The following is an 8831-nucleotide window of genomic DNA, read 5'->3' as shown; positions in this document are numbered from 1 at the left end:
GGTTCAAGCCCTAGTGAATTGACTTAAAAGTTTAAGATTCCAGTAGAATTGTAATCTATAGGTTTTATTTTACTGAACCTTACTAAAAATTAGTTGTATAGTCTGTATTTGTGGTCCTTCATTGTCTCATGTTTTTTTCATGCACTTATAAAATTCTTTTAACTTTAAATCTAGGTTATGCAAACTTTTACATATTTTGAGTCTAATGGTAAGATTTGATAGTTCAAGCTTCAGACATAAAATTTAGAAGTTGAGGACTACCACGCTTAACTTCAGACATTTTTTAATTGATTCTATACAAAAATTGACAAAGCAAAGCAACATAAGCAAACCAACAAAATATATCAGATAGATCTTACAACACAAATCCACTAACGTTCTTTTACGGTTTTAAATTTTTTGATAAATATTGTTTATCTAAATAATATTAATTGCTAATAATTGTATTAGACATTTTTGGGCTTATTGAGAGGAAAGACATAAATTTGAGAAAAGAATAAATGGAAAAGGAGCTAAAATATTTTGAACTATCAAATATATTATAAAAATGTCACGATCCAAAATTCAGAGTCAAGATGACACTTATCACGCCTAGATCTTGATAAGTAAGCCAAACACTCAAACTAATAAAAAAAACACAAAATTGATAAGAACATACATCAAGACTCGACTTCTAGAACGAAGTCGAGCCAAACACGAAATATTAAAGATAATTAAAACAGAACATGAAAGAATTAAATCCATAAATTCGATCTCAAAATCTGAAGTCATAGTATAAGAGCATCTAATAGAGTATTCAAAATTAAAAATACATAGTCTGTCTCTGAAATAGGAGTAAAGACAATTAATAGATAGAGGAGGTCTGAAGTCGGCTCTGAAAAAGCCTAGAGTGAGCCAGTACCTAGAAGTGTCACCAACTCCACCGCATGAAGTCTACCACCATATGAAGTGCCCGTACAAGGATCAGCACCTAAAGGGCACAGTGAGGGTGAGTACAGTTCACTTGTACTCAGTAGGTACAATAAGTCCACTGAGCAATGCAAAAATAATATAAGTAAAATATATTATGAGCACATCACCTACAAGTAGAAAAGTCTCAAATGGTAGTTCACACCGTCTTCACTACTAATTTTAGTATATATAATTACACAGAAGGAGGAACAACACACGCGCGCACATATATATATATATATACTAGTTTAGGACAACTTGAGTTGCACGTGGTTGTTAATTCAAAAAAAAATATTATTGTATAGTATTAATTTTATTTAAGCAAAGTATTGAATATTAAACTTTACATGAAATGATACAAAGTATTAATTTTTTTTTCATATTCAATCATTTACCTACTGCATTCAACTGAAAATGTACACATAATTTATGCTAAATCAACACTCATTGTCACAAATCTGACGTCCTCCCAAGAACATATGATTCTATACTTTCATTCAATCTCTCAAAGTCTCATCAAACACAGATTATAAATAGCTATATTAATAACGTCAATTCTAGTTAACACCATGGTGGCAATTTTTTTGAGCCTCTCAGGATGTTGAAGCTAAGACATTTTCTTATCTTAGAACAATATAATAAGCTAATTCAATATATTAAATCAGAGATAGACCATCATTGTACAGAACATATTTGTAATTGTCTCTCGTCTCAGAAGTTGACATTGCAAACTGTTATATTACAGTTGTGTTCACGCCAAGAATCGATATGTGAACTGTATTGAAATGTAAGAGATATCAAATTTCGAGTGCTATTACCCATGAAGTTCCACCACACCAATTGCAGAGACTCGGTATCCACTTGCCAAGGGACGACTTTTATAGCTAAATAATCTTTGTTTGCTGGAAAATGTCTTCGGGTATATTGAATCATCAAGATCCTCAGTTAGACAAAATATTATGATTACAATTATAGAATATCTTTATTAATATTTTCATTTCCCTAAGGATTTATTAAAAATAACCTCTCTACCTTCACATGAAAGAGAACAGGTTGCGTATAAATTATCCTCTGAACCCTACTTGTGAAATTACAGTAAATATGTTATTATTGTTTGTATTCCTCCAATGACACTTCACAAAACCCGAACAACTTATTTTCTTGCAAAAATTCATCTAAAAGTACCATCCAATAGTCATGAATCCACTAGTAAAGAACATAATCTTTTTGTTGCATGAAATAGAATTGATGACTATGAGTTTTGAGTGTGTTTCGATGGTGGTTTCGGGTGGATTTAGATAGTTTTCCCCTATTCTTCCTCGTATTCCTCTTTTTTTCTAGCCTAATCTCCTATATTGTTGTTCCTCTTTGTTTCTATCACTAATCTCCTCTCTTGTTTGTTTTGTTGCCTCTCTTTTGCTCCTCAATTTTTTTCTTGAAATGGTTTTTATACTCACCCTCTTCGTCTGTTCTCTTATTCCTGCCTTTTTCCTATGTTTTTTGCGCCACTTTTTGGTTTGTTTGTTCTCTATTGATTTCTTTTTGTTTTCTCAAAAAAAAAAACTTTATTCACTCATCCTTGTTGCTTCCACCTTTTGTTCCACTAGCAACCAATAATAACCAAACTCAAAGGATATAAGAAACGATTAAAATACATACTAATAAGCAAGAAACGCTAGCTTAACCATCTAACCTCCCCTAAGCATATATCCTTGTTTCACTCGCTGACTGTCCAAAAGAGCATATATCATTATAACGATACGCAATTACTGCAAAAAATTATTTTCTCTATGTTATTATGTAGTTTCTTCGTTATGATTAAATCAAACGTAGAAACATCGTGTCAAAACATCAAAAATAATAATAATTAAAGAAATTAATTAGAAAAGCTTGCTCAACTTAAGAGAATCATAAAACTCATAATACCTACACTTATATGATATCAATTGATTATCAACTGAACTTCTCTAATGTTATATAAATATTGATGTTGTTAAGAAGTTTTGCACTTAGTTACCTTCCTAATCTCCACCTACAACAATCTTTGAGAAATTCGAATTATAAAATCTTCAAAGGAAGAAAATACTCGTATACAATATAGTTGCTTCACTGGTTTTGTTCTAGAAATCACATTTATATGTTAAAGATTTGATTTTCCTATTTGTCGAAAGATAGAGTGCATATGCAAGCTCAGTATTGTACTCATATTATGCTTTAAATATATATGTTTCATCGACTTAAATAAAATTCTACACCACAATTTTGATAAAAGATTATCTTTCTGGAAAATAAGATCACAACGAAGGATAGTAAAGAATCCTCATCAATACAATATTACAAATAGTTCAACCTATAAACAAAAATGAAAGAAATAAAGCAAGGAGCTCTCCTGTGAATATAATTTGAGCACAAAAAGGTCTTAAGAATATATACACAGCCCCAATAATAATAAACGAAAAAGACATAATTTATAAGATGTTCTATAAGTTGGTCTTAGCTTGTACCTATGCCCTCTAACTTTCGTGCCCTCTAACTTTCGTGTGCACAAGTAAACAACTTTTAGCATATGTGCGTGCTCTTCTCAAAATCGATAATTGCAATATAATTATGGATCAAAAGCAGTGTAATCAAAATCTTGCAACTTCCAGTACAAATGAGCACAAAAAGGTATTAGTAACCGTCTCCTCAATATTTCCATACTATATATATATATATATATATATATATATATATATATATATATATTGGAGGGGTGTTGTTTGTAAACAGGGTATGCGGAATTTTATTTGATTTGGTCAGTGAAATGGTTTTCATCATACAAATAGTATAATTCATCATCATTATCTATATATGAATAATCACTTATAGACCATTCTTCTTGAACAAGGTTATCTATGATTTTTTCAAGAATTTTCTCTTGCAAATCTCTGTTTAATTTAATTACCATTAAAATGGTGATTAATTTCTTTTTTTCATCAAGAAAAATAGTATAATAATTCATTGAAATATTAAAAATTTCATGATAATCTTTATTCCCTGTAGGTACTTAGTATCATATAATATGTATGAATAAGTATTAGAAGACATGAAGATAGATTTCTCCTTATGCTAATAGTTTCATGAAAACTTGGAGTTTAATATTTATACCTTTCGACTTCTTCTTTTGCTAGCTGTATTAGTATCACTATACTTTTCCTTCATCAGCAATGAAAGATTGTTTAGCCTATGATGACACTCATTCTGGCGCTATTCTATTGTCTTTCCTCCGATAAGGCAGAATATCACAACCTTCACTTGGGGCTAACATATGAATTGGATAGAAGATATATAAACAAAACTCTTTATTTCGTGAAAATATTACATAAGAAAAATCTTTAATCAGATCTTCCTTATACTTACAATCAAATTATTTAGATACCTTTCCCTGATGGGAGAAGTGTTTTAATCACTCATTTCTAAGACACTCATTTGTAAGACACCTAATAATTTTCCAAGATGGAAGATTTCAGGAAAGCTGCTCCGCCTCTTCTTGTATTTCTATCACTCCTTTTATAGATGTAAGGAGGGGTAGAACTACAATTATCTATTTTTTCTGGGTCATCCTTCAAAAATCTTCTATTTCTTTTTGGTCCCTTATCTGGATAAGATTTCTTTTTCCTTTTGTGGCTACTTTTAGAATAAGTGGTCCAATCTTCTTTTTTTATTTCGTCTCTTTGTGCCGATGAATATTTTGAAGAAAGTGCTTACGCCTTCTGCTCTATAGCCTTTCGGCTATTTTTACAGCTGTAATTTACAGTTCTTCTAATATTGATGTGCTATCTTCATCTTCTTCTTTGTTGTGATTGTGCTAGAGAAATTTGCACGCCATTACCCATGTTTCTGGGATAGCCTGAAATTGATGTGTTTCAAATTCAGTAATTTTCTCCTTCAGAACTACTGACTTTGATTTTCCTCTGATCATTAAAACCAAATGTGTATCCTGGTCAAGGACTTTATAATTATCTTCATAATGTTTTTAAGGATGTTGTACAAGACCTTCATCCTTAATGCTCTCCTTGTTTGAATCCATTTTGAGTTCGAATGCAGGAGTTTTTTTTATGTACGCCTGTTGCACTGATATTGAAAGTCTTTTAATTTTTTCACCGAGATGTAATTAATCATTGAAAAAAATATTTTTTTTGTCTTGAAATTTCATGGATATGCTGTAAAATCTGCAATAGATTCTATGTTCCTCAGCATAGTTTCTGATTGAACTTGTCAATTGGTTTGATAATTTTATTAATTTAGATAAATCTAAATTGGTATAGACTCAGTCCATATATTCAAATTCAAATAATTTAGCTGTGAAGCTAGAATTTTCGCTTAGGGATACTGAAATTCTTGGATATAAACTTTTGTTCCTAGAATTTCAAAAGTTTCTCCACTCTCACTTGGTAGATTGTAAATTTTTCTGGTGAATGCCAAGTATTCTTCCTCTTTTAGATGAATTTTTTAGACTTGAAAAGAAGCAAATCTTTTTTCTGTAGAAGATTTAGTCCTTTTTTCTGATTTATCAAAAGTTGTTTCAGATTTCACTGTTTCTATAGAGAATTTTTCTTGTGCTTGGATTTTAGCTAGGTCCGAAGACTCAGCCATTGGCATATTCGGGCTTACCATCGAGATATTTTTGGCACTAGGTGTAAGTGGGACATCTCCTGCCACTTTGTTAGGGACTTTTGATCCCTTCGGTCTGGTATCCAGATGTTTATAAAGAAGTTGAAATTCTGTGATATTTTCAGCTTGATCAGTGTTAAGCTAATTTAGTTCATATTGTAATTTTTTTGCCTTTTCAGACAAAGCTGATAACTCATCACTAATGTTAAATATCATATTTCTTTTTTTCATTTATGGCTTCTTCAATGCCATTCATTCTTTGGAATATCCTATTGACCAACACCTGGGTTCTACTGTCTATATTGGACATTTCTTGAAAGAAAATCTATAAAAATATTGTCAAATCCTTTAATATTTTTCATTTTAAAAGAATAGAGTGACAACAATACCTGTCATCTATGTAACCTTCTGTATTGTGGTTCGAAAGATAATTTATTAAATATCAAACCTCATATTTGTGTGTTATCAGTTTTTAAAATAAATAATTTTGGTAATACAAACGCTGAAAACTTTCCTATTCCTTTTATTACCGTTAGTAATTTCTTTTTATTTGTAGAATAATTTACTCCAGCTTTGTTAAAAGTTTCATTGCTATATCTGCAGATTTCATTTAAATCAGTTTGTAATAATGCTCCCCAATGATAGTCGAAGGCATCTGTTTGTAAGACTAAAATGTCTTCTGGTTCAGGTAGTCTAAGTTTTGGAAGCTTAGCACATTCTTCTTTTAGATTCTGAACACAAAGAGTATGTTCATTGATCCATCCTAGACTATTTGACTTTCTAATTAGTTTTTGTAAAGGATTTCTTTTCTTTTTCAGATCTGAGATGAATTCTCCTGCATAGTTTAAACAACCAAGAAATTTTTGTATTTCTTATTTTGTTGTTAGTTTATCAGGAAATTCTGTTATTTTGTTCGAAATATCAGTCTGTAACTCTATTTCATTTTTTGAAATAATTATTCCAAGAAATTCTATTTTATTTTTGTTTATTTCAGCCTTTTTGGCTTAAAATAATTCTATTTTTAACACAAATTTTTGAAAATTTCTTGAGATGTGCTAAATGTTCTTGGTAGTATTCTGAGCATACTAAAATATCGTCTATTTAGACAATTAAAAATTTCTTTTCAGAGAATATTTTATTCATTTTTCTTTGGAAGATTTGAGGTGCATTTTTTAATCCAAATAGCATTACCAGTCATTCATAATATCTATTAGGAGTACTAAATGCTGTTAGAGGGATTGATTCCTCTGATATTTTAAATTTTCAAAACCCAATTTTATAGTCAAATTTAGAAAAATAGGTTTTTCCGTTAGCAAGGTTGATAAGATTGTTTTTATTTGAAATAAAATATTCATTAAAAATAGAATTTTTATTTAACTCTTTATAGTTTATTACCATTCGAGCTTTTTCTATTTTTTGTTTCACATGATTTCTAACCATAAATGCAGACTGTTGTGTGGACTCCTGCTTCCCCTTATTAATTTGAGATTAAGAAGTTCCTGTATCTGAATCTTAAATTCAGTTTTATCTTCTTCATTGTAAAGCAAGGGTTTAACTCTTATAATGATACTAGAATCTTTAAGAATTAAAATTGTCTTTTCATGATTATTGTCCTATTTTTCCAATGAATTTTCTCCATAAGAATTTTGTAAATCTTGTTTTATTTTTTCAAGATTAAGATATTTACATGAATAATTTTTTGGGTTATCCAAAAATCTTCTATTTAAAATTCTCCTTTCCTTTGTCAAAAAATAGGGGTTATTTTTTCTTGGGGTTTTTATAAAATGATTACATGGAGTTTTGAAAGTAACCATGTATATTGTTTGATGATAATCCTGAAACTTTTGTATAAAATCATTTCCAAGTAACAAATTAGTTTCTAGCTTATCATAAGCATAAACATGTTTTATCGAAACAATTTTAGATCCTAAAATTATTTTCACATTTTATTTATAATGTGTGAGCTTTTACCTGTCACCTGTAACACTGACAACAGAAGCATTATCAGTAGTAGTTTTCCAGTCTTTTATCAAAAAAAATTTAGCTAAACTAGCTTCAGAATCATTATCTATCTGACAACATGATGTCAATTTTATTTCGTAGGTAGTAAATTCTACAAATAGTGCTACTCTAAAAGAGGTTTCCTTTGGCATTTAGCTTTTAGAGATAAAATAAGTTTTTTCGCCTAAGGTTATGTTAATTCCTTCCTTTTAGATATTATATTGATCCAAACTATTGAGAAATGTTCCTCCCAATATTATATTATAATCATTTTCATGATTGGTAATATAACAGGGAATAATTATTCTAATTGATTCAAACTGGATTGATAGTTTTATCATTTTTTAGCAGTTGTAGCTATTTTCTTCAAATGTTTTATAAATGTATGGGGTACCTTCGTACGTGGTTAAACCATCTAGGATACTTTCCTTAACATGGTTTGTTAAAGATCCTGATTGAATTAGAATGGTTTGTTTATTCCAGTTGCTCCAGTAAAAAATCTTCCTGAAACTTTAGTAATGTTATTAGAGTTTTCATTGGTAATTATTTTAGAATTACCTTTTCTTATGGTATTTCTTTCATACTCTATAGAGAGTCTCAAGTTTGAGATACTTGAGCTTTCTATTTCTAGGGCTCTTCCAACCTTAACTTCATATTCACTTGGGATTTCTGCCTGTTGAACTTCTGCTTCAACTATCTGGCTATCCCTGCACATTCTTGATCGATTTCAACCAAGCCTTTATTTTTTAAGACATTTCCATAATTTGAATTGGTAATTGCATATAGAGCTTGATAATAAATACTCATAATATGGTTACCTGGTTTAAATAAATCATCTCTTTTTACCTAAAAATGCAAACTTAAGGCTTGATTAAAGTTAGCATCTTTCAGTGATATACAATACCTTGGATAGTAGGTAAATAATAATTTGGTGTAAGCTAAATTTTCATCAACAATGCATAGGTTTCCTTCCTTGTGTTAATAAATCTTTCTTCTGAAAGGTTGATAACTATGGGGTAGTTAATTCCTTCTTTGAAGGTGGATTTTACCATTTTTTCGATTCCTCTAAGATGAACGTAATTCATCTTCTTTCTTTTTCTTTCTAGAATTTTTCTTAGGATTTGGTAGATCATTTACTTTGTTAATAAGTTAAGCTTGTATCTTCTAGTGGTTTGAGTAATCTCTATTGCCTTTTCAATTTCTTGATATTCGTGGTATGAGATTTG

At 29.9% G+C, this 8831-nt stretch overlaps 1 long non-coding RNA gene across 1 annotated transcript; it reads right to left on the bottom strand.

The window, feature by feature from the left end:
* Positions 1-728: 728 nt before the first annotated feature.
* Positions 729-4454, bottom strand: LOC124886526. Its single transcript, XR_007043855.1, has 2 exons — positions 4099-4454; positions 729-970 (listed from the first exon to the last, which is right to left on the bottom strand). It is a non-coding gene; the product is annotated as an uncharacterized LOC124886526 (long non-coding RNA).
* Positions 4455-8831: the final 4377 nt, after the last annotated feature.

This window comes from Capsicum annuum, chromosome 8, assembly GCF_002878395.1.
Source record: "Capsicum annuum cultivar UCD-10X-F1 chromosome 8, UCD10Xv1.1, whole genome shotgun sequence".
Classification (NCBI taxonomy): Eukaryota; Viridiplantae; Streptophyta; class Magnoliopsida; order Solanales; family Solanaceae; genus Capsicum; species Capsicum annuum.
The sequence above is the reverse complement of the archived record's forward strand: the minus strand, read 5'-3'. Positions and strand labels throughout refer to the sequence as shown.